Raw genomic sequence first — 19,700 nt, forward strand, 5'->3', positions numbered from 1 at the left:
AAGACAGACTCTTACATAATTTACACACTCATTACAAGCAAGTCTTAGTGTGTCTTTGTAGGGAGTATTACAATGTGAACATAATGATAAAAATGTAATAATGTGCTAATCTGTCCTCATCCCTGACTTCTGATTCTGGCAAACGTTGATAGTCTTGATTAAATCATTCATCGGGATGTTTAATTGTCTAAAGATGGTATGAAGGATTGCTTACAAACACTGCTTTAGATTTCTGTTGTCCTTAGGCTTTTTACATCTTTCAAGTTCTTTGTCATAACAATAAAACCGCCATAATGCTTGAGATTCACACTTCCATATTGAACTGAGGAAGTTGCACTTCTGTAGTTCACAGTAAGACCCATAATTGCTGAAGGAATGAACCAATTCAGAATGTTTTCCCAGTTCTCTAGGCAATAGTGAAAAATAGGCCAAGGAACAAGGAACAGATACTGGGTCATTCACAGCACACCTTTTACACCCTAGGTGGCAAATTCATTTAGAACTGAGCCTGGCTAAGTTAAATGTGGCCTCTGCAAAGGTCTTAATCTTCTCTGTCCATAGGATGCCAAATGCCTGTGAATACAGCAACAAAACCTTGTTTTAGGATATTAATTTAATTGCTGATCTTGATACCATTTTATTCCAGCACTGATTCTTGAAAAGCACAGAGTTTAATTATGTTGGTGGAAAACTCCACATAGAAGTGTGATTGAAAGCGATATTATTAAAATCATTAAATGTGATAGAATTAATCCTTAGCTGTCATCACCACAGTACTTGTAAGATTAGTCTGAAAGCCAGAGCCGTCTGCAATCAATGAAAGAGCCAGAAAGATGAGCTGAATATTAAACTCCACGTAAGCCTTCCCCCTTGTCTAAGAAGCTCTGGATATTCATTTCCAGGTCTGTCTGCATGGTGTGACCCTGCTTCCTTTTGCAGCTTGGTATCTCTGCTATGCCCTGACTTTGTGCATGGTTATTGCTAACCTGACGTCGCTCTGCTCCAATGGTATCTGAAGGTCATGCAGTCCTCTGCAGCCGGGATGCTGAACTGAGAGCAGAGCACGTTCCTTACAATGCTGTGGTTAGAAATGCAAGGATTCCCCGTGCAGCACCCTGCACATGCCTCACTGGGTGGGTTAAACACCAAAGCCTTTCCTAGAAGGGGAAAAACAGGAACAAGTATCAGCATGTAACTCTTTAAGACCCTGTAAAAGCACAACACGAGCTGTTAGCGTTCTAGTACTCAACAAAAGCAAAGAGACAGAGGAGCTGTGCAAAACAAACCCCAAGCAGGTGCTGGGGCTGCAGCTGGGCACCCACACAGGGGACATCCCTGGGGAATGTGGTTACGAGCAGTGATCCCAGTGCTGGCTCTCACATTTGTACACAGATTTGAACAAATTCCACAGTATTTGATATCTCAGATCGCATTTTCATAGAATGAGAATCCCACTGATGCTACAAGTATCCCGATGTTTTGAAGTGTTCTGGGATGTAAAGGTCCCTCCGTTTGCACGAAGCTGTCAAGAATACACGTAAAAATACTTCAAAATTTCTCCAGCAGCCAAACCAGCTCCACTACTGCGTGACACAGAAGGCCTCGGTGGGTCCCAACACATCGGTAGTGTTTCGGTGGAGGACGACGGACCACCCCAGCAGCAACCCAGCCGCGCATACCGCCGAGGCCCGGCCCGTGACTCGGCTGTTTCTCCCGGTTCCTCCTCTCCCTCCGCCTGCCGGGGGCCGGGCGCAGGAAGGGGCGGGCGGCAGCGCGCGGGGAGGCAGGCGGAGCACAAGATGGCCGCTGCTGCAGCGGCAGCGGAGGGGCGGCGGGCGGCGGCGGAGGAGGAGGGGGGAGCCCGGAACCGGCGGGTGCAGGAGGCGGAGGGCGCCGCGGCCGGCCCCGTGTGCCGCAGCTGAGGGGGCCGGGAGCCCGTCCCGCTTGGTGAGTGCGGCGGGGAGCGGGGCCGGCCCCGGGGCGCCGCCGAGGGCGGGTAGGGCCGTGCCCGCGGGGTGCGGCGGAGGGGCGGGCGCGGAGCTCGGGGCCCGTCGGCGCCGCTCCGCCTCGCTACCTCGCTAGGCCGAGGGCTTCGCCGTCCTCCATTTGCGAGCGCTCCGGGAGGGAGGTGGGCAGGGAGCCGGGCAGGCGAGGGGGGGAGGGGAAGGGGGACGGCGGTTTTGTGCGCGGCCTGCGTCCGCTGTAGCCCTTCCCGAGGGCCTCGCGGCCCCGAGGACGAGCGGCGGCAGTGCCCGCGTCGCTCCGGCGCGGTTCGGGGAGAGCAGCCCCGCGGCGAGGCCGGAACCCCCGGCTGCTAACGCGGCCAATGTCTGCCTTTTGTCTGCGGCCCCGAGGGGAGCGCCCGGAACCCCGAGTGCTTTCAGTCCTTTCTTCACTCTGCGTTGGTTTAGGATGGCGGGTGACAACGGGTGAGGTCTGTGGCCGTGGGAGTGCGGCGGCACAGCTGCGTTGTAGCGAGCTGCGGTGGCTGCGGGTGCCCCGCTGTAAGGTTTTGTCTGCCGCGGCCGTTGTGAGGCCTGTGCCATCTTGGGGAACCTGTGCTTGTTTCCGTGGGAAGTGCTGATGTTCGCCACTTACATACTTGTCTTTCGCCTAAGAGTTGCTCTCTCGTTTAATTTCAGTCCTGTGTGTTTTGTATCGTACTGAATGTGGCCGAAGTCTGTAGAAAAAGTACTAATTATAAAAAAGCCCAAAGCTGCTGGCATCCCTGTAACAGGTTTAGCAGCGCTGTGTTCTGATGACCGTGCTAAGAAGAGAGGTGTGGTTGTCAAACTCTGCATTTACTTTTCAGTAGCTCTGCAGTGCTCCAGTGCACAGCCGCACCTCTTTTTCCTCTTCCTTTTTCCCTTTCAGCCTTTCAGGGGTAGCAGTGTTAGCTGGCAAACTGTAGACTTCTGCATTTCTGTGTTTGAGGTCAGTGAAGCTAATGAAAGCCTTCCTAGCTGTGCAAATAGCTGAGCACACCTAGGAGGAGCGTGTGTGCTACTGACATATCAGTGCTTCACTGCTAGAACCAGAGAGCATGACTTTCTTTAGTTTATTAATACATGATGTGGATATGAAATAATGATTTCTACTAACATAAATAGAAGCAGACTTTATCAGGTAGGCACCTTTCTCTGCAGTTACTTATAGCTTTACCTTCCTGTTCTGCCAAAGCAGGCAGCGTGACGGGTTGGTTTGAGGTGAATTTAGAAATGTGGGTGCTGTCATTGTCACCTCTTTTGACAACCAGAGTCTTGAGCATGCTTGTCAGTAGCTTCTGAGCAGCATTAAGATTAACAGGGATGAGAAACAAAGTTATTTCCACGTTTTGTTTATTTTGGTTTTTTTTGTTTTGTTCTTTGGTCAGCATTGTATCCGAACTAGTTGAAAGGAAAAGTGGTTTAGAGGTTTGTAATGTTATTGAATGCTCGTAAAGTTATTTCCCTGTCTATTGGAATGTGCTAGTGTGTGAATCCTGCAGTTGCATACACCAATAAGTCAAGGCTTAATTGAAGGGCAGCTTGGGACGTACATATTACTGTATAACAGTACACGATCAGGTGAACAGAGATTAGCAGGACTGTTTTCAGAAACCTCTGCCCTGTTGCCAGTGATTCATCAGCAATCTGGGCAGGAACCACTCTTGTTGAATTAAGCATTGCAGATGCTGAGATTCGGCATGCAAGTGTATTGAAATAGTGACTGAATTTCTCTATATACGATTCAGAGGTTTTGGGTGATGATGACCGTGGTCACCTCTGATAATGATGATACAGAGACTGATAGCATGCTTTATCTAGGGTCTGTCTCTCTTCGGGGGTGGTTTTTAAAGTACTTTAAAAAGGGAGTACTCATCTGCATTTACACTCACAAACATGCATTCCCAGTGTCTCGAAATAGCTATGCAGCAGCCACTGTAGGGTAGCTTATAAGCAGAGAATCTTTTGTAACACTTGTTAATTTGTTGGGAAAGACTGTTTGTTGTTAAAAATTCTTATCTCCAGTAGATTCCAGACATCTTTTGGCAGATAAAACTGTGGTTTTGTGGGCTGTCCCCCCTTCCCCACCCCCCCCTCCACCCCAAGTTCGGAGGATTAGCTGTTTGCTGGAGAACCCCAAGCTGTTAGGCCAAAAGGTCTGACTCAGCGGGGAATTTGAAGCTAATGCCTTGAATTGCATTTAGCAACAAATATTCAGCTATTATACAGAAATAAACTTATACTATACTTCTTCTGTGAAAGGTTTTTATATAAATGTCCTAATCCAGCTGCAAGGTGACTTCTGTACATGGTGTATCACAGTCAAGCAGTCTGAAGTCCAGACTCATGCTAACTGAGAAGGAAAGCCACAGGTATTTACTTCTGTTACTTTCCTTAATGTGCAGAAGCAGTTCTCAGTGTGTGCTCAATTGAGTGCAGTTCCCATCACCTACTTTGGCCACTTGTTTTTCTCAAGAAGCCCTTCTGATGATGTTATCTTCAGCGTCAGTTTCGTTGTCTTAGTTCCCAGTACAGTAAAAGCTGAAATGGTATTAGATTTCAAAGGGCTAACTGTTGTCTATTTTTTTTTATTTACGGAAATGCGTAAGTGGGAAGAAGGTGAGGAAGCCCCATCACGTTGCTGTAAGTAGATTTGCTGACATAAACAGCTGTCTCAGAGCTGTTTATGGAAATAACTTCATCGCTACTGTATGGTAATAACTTATTCCGTGGTGGCAGGTAGAAAGGAAACTCGCTTCTGTGTTCGAAGTATCAAGGTTTCGAGATCATTTCTTCAGAACTGTGTTAGTGTTTGTGCAGGTGGGCTTCTGGGAGTTGGCAGGAGGGCTGTCAGCATCACAAGTTACCTGTGTTACCCTTGGGGAGGTGGTAGCTCCTGGCTCTGGTGAGCAAGAAAGCGATGCCTTATTTAGATGAAGAATGTCACGTCGTTTGTTGAGCTGCGTTTTTCAGCGCCGTCCATGGACAACTGGAAAGTCTAAATACTTCAGGTTGCACAGAAAAAAAGGACTGGACATCTTTTACAGACTTCCACCTGAAAGCTGTTGCTCAGCACACTGTTCAGAAAGCATAAGGGCCACGTGGAGAGTGGTGCAGAAAATCTGTCACTACTGTTCCTTAACGCTCTCTTACACAGTGTTAGCTGCCCTGTTTAAAAAAGGGGGAATCAGTAAGGCCATGGGCAAATATCTTCTTATGAGAGCTGGTTGGAAGGAGGAGAGAGGAGTTGATGAAATAGGATTTTTATTTTTTCTTTAACAGACTGAAAAATTGAATTTTTCCTGGTTTGCATCGTAAGAAATGGAAGGTATTCAATTACTCAGAGAAGTGTTGCAAGTGTAGCAGGAGGAAAGGAGCCACTCTTCTGTTTGTTTGGGGCAGATTGTGGTCTTAGGAGATTGCTCTGTAATTTGAGACATGACAGAAAGGAGTATTTGAGTCCAAAAATGGGCCTCACTGTGGTGAGGAGCCCTGGGTTTAGCATTTCAAAAGTGAGAGGGTTAATTTTCAGTTGTTCTTTCCAACCTTGATGCCACTAAAATATCCAGAAGCTGATTTTGCAAGATATTTTTCTCCTTCATGTAAAACACTGTTCCTTAATTGCACACATACTTAGAGGGGGTAAGTGCTGTGTTGACCTGAGACTGCTGTAGCATGGCTGCACTTCAGCTCCAAGACTACAGAAGAAACAAAGCGTGTGAAGAGCTGCAGTATGAAATACCTGCTGGTGTGGGGGGGTCTGCATCTTGTAGGTAATTCCTCATTCCTTTTGGTGTGGATTAGTTTTGTTTTAACAAAGCCTGGTTTATCAAATGTGCCAGTTTGAAACGTGCTTTTGGAAATGGTGCTTTCTACTGCTGCTTGAAGGCAGGCTGTTATGTTGAACATGCAGCCCAGGCATTCCAAAGGGCATGATTTTTTAGGGTGCTGAAAACCTGCTAGGATAAGCTTTGAAGGTTGAGGTAAGGTTGGTGTTAGATGGGCTGTTTGTAACAAACTTCTGGTTGATCAGCTGGTGGAACAGTAGTGTTTGAGCCCTGCTTTAGAGGTCTTTCCTCTTAAGATCCCTTACAGCAATTACTTTAGTTAGAAAGGTGAGCAAGCTGCAAGGTTTTGCAATTAAAACTTTTCCCTTCTGTTTTGAAAGGAAGTTTCTGGTAGAGAAGCAGGAATCTTGTCTCTTTAGTATGCACTGAAGGTCTTTAGGGACCTGCAAGCTAATTATTTTTGATAAATTGTGGCAGGCAGCATTGGTTTCCAACTCAGATTGAAGAGCTGTCTTTTGAGGCAAAAGGAGTCAGGTTGATGGGAGGTATTACAGAGAGAACAAGTTGAAATTCGTGCTGGGGGGGATGGTTTTAATTACCTGCTTATTAGTAAACCAGCTTCTTTGCAGCACTCCCACTGTTCAGCAGCATTTTTCATTCTCTGTGCTTTGTTTTTAGTGTAGCTGTTATTCATGCTGATGCAGCAGTTGTACATGAATCAGTGACTCTTCCATGTTTTAATGCAGAGTTTGTATAATACAAATCCCTTGTCGTTTCCTTCAGAAGCGAGAGTTAAATGAAACTTGCAACTGTTGACTCTCACTTGTCCTGTAAGTCACATGGCTTGGCTTTTTTCTTTCCCCTTTGTTATCAGTTTGGAATAGAAGTCCTTCAGGTACTATGTGGTGTTTGGGACCGTACAAACAAAGGAAAGTGCTGAGTGTTCCTTATCCAGAGTTTGTATCTGTTGAATCTGGTACTCGCAGTACAGGAAGACTGAAGTGGTTTGTGCCCTTTTTCTAATAGCGTGCCAAGACACGAGATCTAAAGTCCTTGAAACTATCAGCCACTAATTCAAAAGAAGTAGCAGAAAGTGAGTTTGATCAGTTTACATGGCTCTCTGAACTGGTGGCACGCTGCATAAACATCCCTTCGTGACCATTTGTAATTCTGGCAGTTAGGCAGACCTGATGTTAATTAAATCCCATTTCTGGATGGAAGGGGCTCTCCCGATGAGCCTGGTGAAGCAGTCTGCTCTGTTCGTGGTGGTTCTCAGTTTAGAAAGGACCGAAACAGAAATTTTACAAAATCAAACCAGAATCTTGTGCCACGATCAGGTCTTCCAGGCATTGTGAGGAGATAGAAAATACCAAAACGCTGTCCTGCTTCACGTGGAAGGAAGAAAGAACGTATACATGTGGTGAAGCAATTCTCAGCCTCCCCCCCTCAGTGTGAGAGGGGGGGATGCTGAATGCATGTGAATGCTCATCTGAGCATTCATGGTGTGTTTCCAGCTTGCTTAGAGCTAGCCTAGATCAGTATTTTTTGAGTCCTGGAGCAATGAAAAGATAGCAGTCAGTTAATTTTTTTAGACTTGTCTGAGGAGCTCAGGTGTTCCCAAGTGATGTATTTAATTGACAGAGTACCCTGTTGTAGGTGGCAGAACGAAATAATCAAATTAAAAATGATAAATTATACTCCTGGAACTGTCATTGGTTGTCTGCATTGATATGGGTAAGCATTGTTTTTTAAAGCTAGAGTATGGCTAGCTTTTACTTACCAGCTTTTATTTAGCAGCATGGTAAGAACAGTAGTTCTAAGCTGTACTTGCTTCGTACAGCAAATGTGGATTTTCTTTAAAAAATAGACCAGGACGAGGCCAAGTCTCAAGGATGCCTAATCACAAAGGGAGCATATACTCCCATGTGTCTTTCCAGCCCTGAAATGGCTGTTCTGTAATGGTCTCTGTTTGGCTGCTGGCTTAAATACTGCTTTGTTTTCCGTTTCTTGCTTTCTTTTTTTCTTTTCTTTGGTAGGATGTTTTCACCCCAGTCCATTGGTGTCTTTACCTCGTTGTGTTTCGTGATCTCACTCTGGTATTGCCTACTTTCCTCTGATCGTTTTGTTGCTCTGATCTGAGCCAGTATTCAATTCAGCTAGTTAATGAAGGTAGCAGAGATGGCATATTGCTTATTAATTCTGTTGCTTTGACAATCCAGGATGGGTTGTTTGGATAATGGAGTGACCACGGGACGCTTTGTTCTTGAACTTTGCTGTGGTCTCCTGAAATGTCCTTGCTTCCTCTGGAACTGGTGAGAAGTTTGGAAGCATTGTTGTGGCACGCTCCCTCGTGACTACTTTGGCTGTTCCTGTGGATTTGAGAGATAAAAATAAGTGAGGTTGAACTGGCTTGTTGGAGTGAGCTGCGAAGTTAGATGAGAGGCTGCAATTCAGGCTGCCCTTCCTGTTTGTGAGTCATTCCTATTTAATTGCACGAGAAGGCCTCCTGTAGAATTAATTAGAAGAGAAACCTTCATAGTGCTGTAGAAGCCTTGCAGTTGGGTTAAAATGGTGGATTTTAACTTTACTCCTCCTTGTTTAACCTCCTTAAAGGTAGAAGCCTGGGTACTATGACTTATTTGTGCTGGTGCATATTATCAGTCTCACGTATGCACATTCTGCCATGTTGTGACTGTTACCTGAAGGTGCTGCCTCTGTGATAACCTGCTGCTGAGCTTCTGTGCGTTGTACTTTGCAGAGAGCCGTTTTCTAGCTTGAGGATGGCTTATTTTGTATTTCCCTATGTTTTTCTCTTCTGAATCATCTATTCCATGTGGCAGCTTTAAGGGCATGTTTGTGTTAAGGGTCTGCAGGGAGCTGTATAACTGGTTTCACATTGGTAACTGGCTCAGTGCACAGAAGTGATGCTGTGGTGCTCTTCAATTTAAGGACTTGTATTGTAATAAGTCACCTTCAGTTGCCTGCTTGAATTTTGAGAATAGCATTTCCATTTTGGCCTTGTGCTTTGAGAGCTGCTGCTGCTAAGGGCTGACTTCAGATGAGAGCAGGAGTGCTCCCTTTCTCCCAATTATTACTGGGGTTGTGGAGGCTGATCTTCTCCCCACATGCTGTGATTGTTGCGGAGCAGCTTCCAGTGGGGGAGGACTAGGTGGCACAAGTTTTACACCTCCTCAACTTGCTGTGTCCTGTCTTTCCACAGCATCTGCAGAAAGGAATGAAGAAAAATAGGACTATTAAAATGACATAAAAACTGGCAAGCTACTTATGGTCTATTTTTCTTCTAGCACCTATTCTTGTACCAGGCCCATCAGAAGTAAATGAGTTGGATTATTCTGCATTAAGCATCAAAGTGCCTGCATTACAGTTGATAGGAATAAAATATTTCCAAGCCTGCCTGAACCCCTGTAAATCCTCAGACAGCACTCTGCAGTTTGCTTTTCTGCTCAATTCCTTTCTCAGTGGAACTTTTTCAGTCAAATGTTCCTAACAAAACTGCACATGAGGACTGGGTGGGGATGGCTCTGGGTGTGTTCCTGAGCAGGAATTACACGGTCACAGCCACTTCTGTGTGGCTTTCTGGATTCTCCAGCCCAGTTTAGAAGTAATAGAGTAACTTGATCTCTGTCAAGCTGAAGCCTGGGTATGATTTCTGGGCCTACTTTGGAGCCACAGAAATACATGGTAGGTGAACTAAACGCTTGGGCATTCTGGAGGTAATGGTGTGGCTGTCGTGTTAGCACTGCATGACAAGAATGGGGTGTGGTGTCATTGAGCAACACCGGGCATTGAAACTATCACAGGTGAAGCTTCCCTTATGTAAAATCTGAATTAAAACCACATTCCGTTGTTTCTTCCTGTGAATAATGTATGAATTCCCCTGCTAGATAAAAATGGAAGCTAACCCTAACCCTCACCCTTCGCCAGCAGAAAGGGGAAAAACTTCAGACCTTCGTCTGCCAGCTCGTGTGACAGTAGTTGAGAGTCTTCAGGAGGGGAAGTGAGTGACAGCAATGCTTTCCCTCAGGCCTCACTGATAAGTTCTGAAACTTCATTACTGAATTAGTGTAGATCTTGAGGAATGGGAATATAATTGATCATGTTGCTGTGATGAGCTGGTTTGAGAGCTATCATCATTGTAGTGTGAGAATTGACAGTAAGCCTGTGGAAATCCAGTGACTGAAGTGTGCTAATAAATACATTTAAATGCTTTGTTCCCTTTAGGCTTTGTGTGTTAAAGAAAGTAATTCCCAGGCCAAATGTGATAGCTTCAGTAGTCCTGTTAGAGGCAGCTGTGTGAAGGCTCCAGCTGATGGCAGTCAGCTTTGGGAGCTCTTGGGCTGCAACCACTTGGGGAACAGAATTCTCAGCAGGAAGCAAAACACCCATGTGAATTACAACGTGAGTTACACTAGTTGAGCATGTGATGAAGAATTCTGTACTAGAGTTTGTGGATGTAGGGCAGTGGGATGTGTGAGATGAAGTGTCCTGTGTCTTTTATTTTTGTCGTTCTGGTTGCTGATACTGCTAACACGTGGTTGTAGTAGGTTTTTGGAGATGAGCAAATCTTCTAATGCTTAACAACAGTATAAACTGAGAAGGAGGAAATGATTTTCCATGGGCTGCTCCATTTGCATCAGCTCTGCGCTAAGCAATTGGTAAATAAGAGAACTTCCTTCTAAAAGAAGTATGTGTCTGTAGCAGAGCTGCATTTACAAGGCTGGCGTAGCAAAAATCATCAAGTTGGCAATGGAATTCTAATAGATAACTTCCCAGGATTATGTTTTACCCTTTTGCTTGGAGTACTTTCAAGTTGGATAACTTCAAACCTTTAAAACTGGGTTTATAATTCAAAACCCTTATTAATGGGATATGTCATACTGTTTTGTTCCTATTTGAATTCAGGCTCCTGCCAAAGATGGTTACACCTCTCATGTATTACTGATAGGAGGACCCCTGGGGTGTTGGAAGGGTGGGTTTTTTTCCTTTATAATGAGACTGTTTTGCATGATTTGGAGTACTTGAAAAATACCAAGTAGCATTCTTTTTGTGTGATTTAGCTGTGAAGCGTGCGTTGTTGGATAAGAGTAAGCAGTTAATGGAAATGCTGAGACAAACCTTCTTGTTTCCACTCACCAGAACCATGCAAGTACTGTTTTTAATAATCTTACACAGCTGCAAAGAAAAGGCACTATTTATAAATCTGGAAGGTGAGACTAACACCAAAGCAAAAAAAAAAATAGTTTGTGAGGTTTTGTTTTTTAATAATTGCAAGTTAGGTGAAATACCACACTCAGAGTAGCTTGCCCTGGGCTATTTCTGGCCTGTGGGACTGCTCTTTTTAGCAATTCTACAAATTGAATCACCAGGTGCCAGTGGCATTTAAAGCAGAACTGGCTCAATTAAGCTGTGAGTCAGAAGGACCTGAATTAACCTGCTTTTCAGCAAAGGTTGTGTGACTCTCCTGTGGTGTTTGAAGTCCTTTAAGCTGCGTGTGCATGGTAATTTAAGACTACTTGGAAGCATGTTGTCTGTGTTGCAGTGTTTAACAAAGCTGTGCTCGTGCATGGAGAAAATCTTGGAACGGTATGTTTCGCTCTTGTTGTTGTTGTTTTAATGCAGCAGTTGCAACAGAACTGAAACTCCCCAGGCTCCCTGCCATTGCTGCAAGGAGCTGCTGCTGAACCTCGGGTGACACCAGGGCCCTAGTGTAGGCTAGGTGGTTAATGAGATGCAATTGCGGCCTGTGTCACAGAAACAAGCACAGTGCTCATCTGTGAGGCTGACATTCTTTATCTGAACATTTCCTCTGTTATTGTCAGTGAAGCTACTGCAGGGGTTGCCAGAAGGGGATACCTGGCTTAGTTTGGTCTCAGTGACCTCTTTTTCTTCTAGCTCCTGGAACGATCGCATGATTGCTTCTGCCTTTGCTTCTAGGAGCAGTGAGAGAATGTGAAGAGGCATGAACTGCTGCGGTGTTGGGTTATCTTCAGGTAGCACGGTGCTGAGCAGGCTGGCATGAGGAGCTGAAAGGGTGCTGTGCAGTGTATTTGCATGACTCTCACTCTTAAGAAACGCTGATGAAACTTAGATGGGATCAACAACTGTTGATGCATGGGTTACTTTGTCGATGGGTTCAGTATAAAAGAACAGTTCCATTAATTGTGTTCAGTTGAATTATGAATTTCATTTCCCCTTTTCTCATTGTGCCAGACTGCTATTCTCAGAGCTAGGATTTAGAACGGTTTAAATATACAGTTAAAGTGCAGCTAATACTTCAGAAATAGATTTCATTAAGTAAGATATACTTTAGAAGTCTGTTACACAATAAGCTGCTCATGACACTGCATCTAAAAACTTCACAGAAGTGTGCTGATGTGGCTTGCAGTTGGCCCCTTTCTCCTTCCCTCTTTGTTTTATGTTTCCAGGACTTGCTGACCACTTAACCAAGCTGGAGCAGTTTTGGAGTAAGAGCTGACACGGGATGAGGTGGGATTTGTCTTTGACAGAATAAGGTCCCTGGTATAAATGAGACAGATGTGTCAGGTGTAGAGCTGGCACGTGGGAGGGATGCGAGTGCAGGGCAGCGGTGCTGCTGCCTTGCTGGGAAGTGGTTCTGGTTTGCTCCAGCATAAGCTGTGCATGAAACTACTGAAAACACCAAACAGGTTTAATTAATATATTTAATGATCTGTCTTCATTGATCGTGGAGTTAAAACGTAACTCTGAGTGATTCGTTCCTCACAGGGATAAGATGGTTAGCCCTTTTTAGCTTGTGAGCAGCGCAGGTGATTATCTGATGTCTTAGTGGAGATAAGGTTGTGTTGCTGCAGTGCTGGACCTCAACTGGAGAATCCCATTGGTTGGCTGAGGCTGTGATTTGGTCCTTGTTTACAGTGTGGGTATTTTCAGTCAACAACTTCTAACAGTACTCCTTTCAGTATGCAAATGCAGGGAGGCTTGAGCTGTGAGCAGGGAGAAAAATGGGGGAAATTCAGATTACACTCTGGCATCGCCTCAGTCTGCCAGCGTCTGCTTCTTGGAAGCAGTGGCTATGATTGCAGTGTTGTGGGAAGCAAAGCAGTGTTTTGACAACTGTTCTCAAACCTGTGTCTCCAAAGCTGATGGTGCCATACAAATCTGTGCTAATGCAGAAATGATACCAAGTTGTTGACTGAAGAAGAGCGGTTGAAATCCTGAAGCTATACAGTTTAATATTTCTGTCTCAAAACATTTGAGTGAGAGGAGGGCAGAACACAGAATTATGAGGTTCCATGAGTAAAAAAAGTTTTTCTCATTACAAATTCCCTGCTGTGATGAAAAGCATGCCAGCACACTGGGTGCTCCATCACCTTCTGAAATAACATCACAGTAGTCTAGAGATTGTTTTGTATACAACAGAAAATGGGAGATCCCTTCTTTTGATTAGGTAATGAACTCACTGATTAAAACATGTATGCAGTGCTTTCATAGGTTTCTGTTGTTTAAAAATTCATAACTTTGTTTTACTCGATGCTTTTATTAAAAGATCTTTTTGATGTTTAAATGTAGTCCTCCAAATGAAACAGCATTTGGGAGTAAATAGAGTAACCAAAGCTTTATTAGGGACTCCTGTTATGTAAACAGTTATTAATGTGAGGCTGTTCTCTATCTGCTTTTAAAATGGGGGCAGCACCTACTGACTGGAGAGATAAACCAGCTCCAAGCTGGGTAAGGAATTAGGGTAGAAAAGCTCAAGAGGAGCTCCGAATTTTCCACTGGGTACTTAATGTCAGTGTTAGCCCTGGGAGGTATGGTGTAGTGGGATTTTTACCTTTACATTTCACACTTTTCAGCCTTTCATTGCAACAGATGCATGTCTTTTGGTGCAGTGAACAGTATAATGACAGCTCTTTGTGAGAGCTGCTGGCCAGACATCACTGCTGCCCTTCTCCATCTCACTGTCCCGTGTTGCAGTCATAGTACCATTGTAGCTGTAGTGGTGCTGCCATCAAAGCACAGTCACAACTTCTGAATCGTGGTGGGACAGAAATCTTACTGGAGAGTGGGTGGCAAACAGTGCTCTTCATCTCTTTTTGTATTATTGTTGGTTTGGGTTTTTTTTTTGCCTGCTGCTTCAGTGAATCATGCTGGGTCTTAAGTGAATGATTCACATTTACTTATCTCAGTCTAAGAAATTGAAAAGGAGCTGTAGTGGTGATGAGTTTCTGGTTCCCCCCTCCCTTTACCTCTAACTACTTTTCTCTTATGGGATGCCTATAGTAGTGCTCAGGTTACTGCAGATTTTCCTGCACAAAAAGAGGCGATACAGACCCTAACAATTTTTATCTCTGGTACACTTTCTTATTAGCAAATGCTTGTTGCTAATGCCATTGCCTTTGGTATTTTGAATTGCTAGATTTATGGGAAAAAAATGTTTATCTGAAGCAAGTTAAGGCTCACGTACCTGTTCTTTGAGGTGTTCCTGTGCAATTGAAGTACTCACCATCTCCAGTTTACTGCCAGATTCTATGATCCTTCCCTGGTCTTATTTTTTTAATCCTGGTTTAATCATTGTGCTGCTGTTGATTCATTGAAAAATGAATTCTTAATTTGAAGTGACCGTGTTGTGGTCCTGCTTGTCTGCTCTTAATTCCCTAGCTTTCATCATCTGTGGGGTTTCCTAGGTAATAGGCCATTAAACCATTTGCTGTTTAGGGTTGGTCGCTTCCCCTTTCTTCTGAATGAGCTGTAAGAGATGTTTGATACCAGCCAGAAGTCACAGAGTTAGGCACATTTTCCTCCCTGAAAATGCCCTGCTGGGGCCACGTGCCAGTGGTGTGAGCACAGACCTTTCCACGCACACTGCCTTCCAGCATCCCTGGTCCTGATGGTGTGAGACTAGTGAAAGAAGTCAAGAAGGCTTGTTAGGTTTCATTTTTTTTGATGTTTTTTTTTTCTCCTGTGGAAAACACTAAGTAACTTTGTTGAAGTGTTGTAGTCTGTAAGAGGAGGTCAGCTCTTGCCTCACAGGATGTTGTGAAGTGTAAATCATTGCAAATTGGTTTTAGATGCTCTGTCGGGGAGGTACTTGAATAGGGTTGTGATATTCCCCTCCACCCTTCTCCCTTGTGCTGTGACAAGCCAGGAAATGGCACATGGATATAATGTCTTGACCTTAAATGGCCCCTTTTCCTGAGGAGCTTTACAGATGACCAAATAAGATAATTTTGAATGAAAGCCTTCATTGTTCAAGTGTAACACTGAGGATAAGAGAAAGCAAACCTTGCCTCTGGATTAACTGAGCTTCAGTGCTTTTGGTACAGAATTTTGCTGGTGCTCATGATTTGTTGCTATTATTTTTTGTCTGAGATGTCACTGGAGCCTGTTGGCTTTCACGTGGGTTGGGAAGGATAATGGGAAGATGTTCCACGTGGGCTTCCAGGGTCGGAGCGGGGTGGGAATCCCTGCCTTGTGCTGCGGTGTGAGCGCTGGAGCTGCGGGATGGGCATGCTTGCACAGCAGGGCAGGAATGAGGAAGTGAGAGGCACTTGTGGTGTACTGCAGAGTTTCAGAGAGCAGAGAGGAGAGGGAGGAGAAGCTCAACCTGTTGGAGACACTCTTTGGGGCGTATTATGTTAATGTTGTTCATGGAGCTCTCCAGGCAGAGGTAAGAAGGCTTTTCTTCTGCCCTCCCTGGTGAGGCACGGGCTTTCCCTTTCTCTGTTTCTCTCTTCTTTCCTTTTTTTTCTTTTATTTTTATTTCCCCAGAGGCCTTTCTGTGGAACTAGATACAGCTGGCCAGTGTTTGTCCTGTTGTGCAGGCTGTCTGAGTGGCTGTGTGTGCTGTTAGTGTGTGTGGCTTTGGTGTGACTGCTGGGAACAGCCTTGTGTGTGTAAACAGCTGATTACTTGTGGCTGCTCAGCATTTCCCAGGGGCTAGCTTGTCTGTTTTTTCCCTAAAATGAGATTCAAGACTTGTTAAAGTGTTAGGTGCTGTGCTGTCCATCAGGAAGGAGAAGAAATATGTTTCTGCACTCTCAGAAATGCTGTCTGTGATGTAGTGCATGTGAAGGGAGAAATACCTACTTAAATACGCCTTGTGAAGCACTGGTGAGTCCTGGGGGTGTTTGCGTGGCAGTTGCTGTGTGCATCTGCTTCCCCTTATCACATAGATGGTTCACTCATCCTTTCCCTTCCTTTAGGTTGATCTGTTTTTCATCTCGAGTGTCAGAGGTATAGTAGCAGTCCCACCTCTTTGCTAGCTTGCTCTTTCTCAGAATGTTTTTTATTGGTGCCAAGGAGTAAGAGTCTTTGAAAGAATTAATAAAGTGGTGTATGCTTTATTAGATTAAACTATAGATCAGCCAAGAGCTGTATCTGCTTGAGCAGATCAGTTGGCACAGCTACGTTTGTTTTGGCAGCGAGGAGCTGCTTTTGCATTAAGCTTTGCACTAAATAGGCTTACTTGTACGCTCACTGGTTCAGGAAGCTCTGCTTGTTTTTTTTCTAAGACTTGGCAAAAATAATGGGCTGGAAGAAAAGCAGGGCAACGGAAGTTACTCTTATCCAGAACTTTGGTCCCAAAGTTAGTGCTGTCGGGGTGGGAGAGAGCTTAGGGAAATGCCATGAAGAGAGGTGTACGGACGGAGGAGCAGGTAGTGCTTTGGGGTGATGAACATCCTGGAAGGGCAGCAGCAGTGCCCCGTAGGGTGCTGAGTCATATCTGCCTGCAGCCGCCACGCTGCCATGGCTGGGCATGGCTGGGCTGTGCGTGACGCAGCGCACGTGATGGGGCTGTGCTGGGCAGGTCGGGCCCGGCAGTGCCTGTGGGGAAGGACTAGGGCAGTGAGGTTTAAAGGGAGCTGGATTTTAACTGAAAGCAGAATGGAGTTTTCCGGTGTGTCACTGCGTCTGAAACTTGATGCCGATAGATAGTGGTGTGAGGCATTCTGGAGCTTGAAAACATCTCGAGGATGAGGACCCAGCAGTGAGGGTGAAGCTGCGTACGTGGGCTTGGTTCAGGGCCAGCATGTGTGCACGCAGCTCAGAGCTGTCAGCCCCTGCACGTGGCACAGAAGTTGAGCTCTGTGCTGAGCAGAAGTTAGGCCATGCGAGAGTAGGTGGTTTCCTGAGGTTTCTCCCAGCCGTACTTTCTATTGTCAGTGCTACCAGTGGCCTTCCTTGAGCATTTAGGCACCAGTCTGGGGCTGCAGGCGCGGCACAGGACAAGGCTCCTTGCAGCAAGGGGTTGGAGGGAAGCCTGTGTCACCTGGTGCTCCTGGAGTCCCTGCCTTTCCACAGCTGAGGCTCTGTGTGTGAGTGAAGGCCCTTCTAGCCTGGCTGGCCAGTGCATGTGAGGACTGCTCTGTGTCTGTGCTTGGCTCGAGAGCTTTGCTTCCTTTGTTATCCAGCCCTTCAAAACCTGGTCCTAACTACTCCCTCCATCCCCAAACTGGAAAGCAAGCTTTTCCCTAACGTTAAGACTGTAAATAAATGACCTATTTTGTTCTGCTGCTTTTCTTGAGCGCCCAGAGGCATGGGTCTGTTTATTTTTTAAATTAATTAACTCTTGTGTTAAAGTATGTCAGCTCTCCTTTTATCCAGCTGAGAAACTGAGAGAGCAAAGTCTTCGTGTCCAGATCTCCTTCAGTGCATTGACAGTGTAGTTTCACGTTAGCATCTGGTTTTAGATTTTCTCAGTTAGGAAAAAAGTTGTTCTTTTTCTTAATGCTTGGATTAACACAGTGGCTAATAATCAGTGTTGCACACAGGCTTTTCAAATCGTTTCTGAACTGGAGAGGAGCCTGGGAAGTTGGTGGTGTGTCTTCTAATGCCGCTGTGGTGGGAAGGAAGCGATGTGATTGAGCTGTTAAGCCGGGAGCCTCAAGTGGTATTTCACAGCACAGCAGTACTGCTCAAGATTTATGAAGCTGTGTGCTGCTCTTTGCAGAAAGGTTTTGTGATGTTTCAAGGTAATGCCTGCTACAGATCCTAGATGGGATGTGAAGTACTTGTGTGTATCAAATCAATAAAGGGGAGAGGCGTGGAAATAAATTCCCTAGCTCCATTGAGGAGCTGACAGGAGTGAATGTTTCCTTATGCAATATAACGATGCTGTAGTAATGGGATTGATTGGACTGAAAACAAATTATCACTTTGCTGCTGAAGAGGTCATTGAGAGGAAAAGCAAGAAATTGAGCAGCTCTCCTAGCTGTGGGATGCTGGAGTTGGGCTCGGTCAGCCACGGTGCCTGTTCCTCAGTGTCCTCTGAGCTCAGATCTGTGCAGTGCCTGCGGGCTGCCTACCAGGAGCCCTATGGCACTGTATGTCTTTGGATGATAGAGAACTATTTTTTTTCATTGGCTTCAGAACTACTTTAGGTACGCTGTTGAAACATGGCTAGAAGCTTAACTTGTAACTGCTCATCGTTTGCCTTGGCAAAGTGATGTTAACTGTGAATAACGTTGTGCTAAATTCTGGAACAAAAGCCCGAGGCTTTTCAGTCTCTGTTTTGGTGTCAGTTTTTTGTTGCTGTTTCAAAGTGCTTTGATTCTGAACTGTGCAAGTTCTAACTTGAAGTTTCTTTTTGCCTTCGAGTTGTGTGAGCTGTGTGTTGGTTTTTTCATTGGTTTTCTTGTAAGCTAAGATTTGTTCAAAGGCTGCTGTGTTTGCTTCTATTTGAGCAGATATCAGCAAGCAAGTGCTCACAACTTTGTATGCAAGCTAAACCAGTGACTTGTGAGGAAGTGATTGGCTTCAGAAAATCTGTTTAGAAGAAGTTCAGCACGACCTGAGCTGGTTTCTGCTAAGTTCAGGAGCAAGTCAGGCATCAAAATGTTTTTACATCACCAATTTTGCTTCTGGTAATGATTCTTTTTCGTATCATTTCCTCTCAGTTACTCTTTTATATTTCCCATCACACACATGATGTGGTTCTGCTTTTATTTGATTATTTTTCTTCTGGAGAGCTGTCTTACCTTCCATTTGTTTCAGTTGATGACATTTGGTTCTCCTCTGTGTTGATTCAGAAGAGGCAAGTAGGAGAACCAGGGGGAGAAAGAGTAGCTTTGTTTTGTTGTGGTGGTTTGGTGCAGTCTGTCAGTGAGTTAAAAAATAAAAAATTGCCTGACAAGAAATTGCATAGGCAGGGGAAGTCAATTAATGATATAGATCATGGTTAGAAAAGGGTCTTTGGGAAGCAGTTATGGCTCTTAGGGTTGACAGTGACTTCTGTAAACTGTTGTGGTGGACAGACTGAGGGCAAGCTGTTGGTGCAGAACTGCGCTCAGTAATACATGGGGATCCCCAGGGTATGAGAGATGTGCCCAGATAGGTCCATGAGGGGTAATGTAGCTCCATGTAGAGTGGCTTGGGTTGGAAGGGACCTCTAAGACCCATCTAGTTCCAACCTGGTGCTGTTGGCAGGGCCGCCTCCCACCAGACCAAGTTGATCGTGGCCCCATCCAGCCTGGTCCTGAATGTCTCAGGGAGCCATATAGATCAGCTGCAGCTTGGTGATGGTGTTGCAGTAGTTGTACACGGTACTGTCTGGTACTGTGCATGACTGCATTGTGCTCTGGTGATGTCTGACCATAACACTGAGCCATTCATCCATCTTCTGAGGCTGTGGCAGCTCAGGTACTTCCACAAGAGTCATGATGTGCCAGTCCAGAGCCCCTGAACTGGGGAGGAAACTTGCTTGTGATACAGCTTTTGGGTAAAATCACTTAAACTTAAGGAACACTTGAAAAAAATCTTTAGGTACTATCAATACAACAATGCTTTGAAAGCTGTCTTGTTTTGATTCAAATCTAGCTAATTGGATCATTTGTAAGGAAAAATGTAAAAATTGTAATCTAATTAATCCAGCCTTATAATCTTTGCGAGGATAACTATCTTGATTTGTTTCTTTTAAAGATGGATAAGA

At 45.0% G+C, this 19,700-nt stretch overlaps 1 protein-coding gene across 8 annotated transcripts in view; it reads left to right on the forward strand.

Moving 5' to 3' along the window:
- The first annotated feature begins 1,803 nt into the window (after positions 1–1,803).
- The window catches only part of RC3H1 (ring finger and CCCH-type domains 1), a 60,386-nt gene continuing 42,489 nt past the window's right edge, over positions 1,804–19,700 (forward strand). For 6 of the 8 annotated variants that reach the window (XM_065745301.1, XM_065745233.1, XM_065745259.1 and 3 more), the window contains exon 1: positions 15,339–15,440. The gene's annotated coding sequence lies outside the window, so the exon portion shown is untranslated. Of the gene's footprint in view, positions 1,948–15,338; positions 15,441–17,727; positions 17,746–19,700 lie in introns of those variants that run through there. The other 2 variants (XM_065745240.1, XM_065745250.1) reach the window with 2 other exon arrangements.

This window comes from Cyrtonyx montezumae, unplaced genomic scaffold, assembly GCF_038088225.1.
Source record: "Cyrtonyx montezumae isolate F1298 unplaced genomic scaffold, pur_monq_1.0 scaffold_1, whole genome shotgun sequence".
Taxonomy (NCBI): Eukaryota; Metazoa; Chordata; class Aves; order Galliformes; family Odontophoridae; genus Cyrtonyx; species Cyrtonyx montezumae.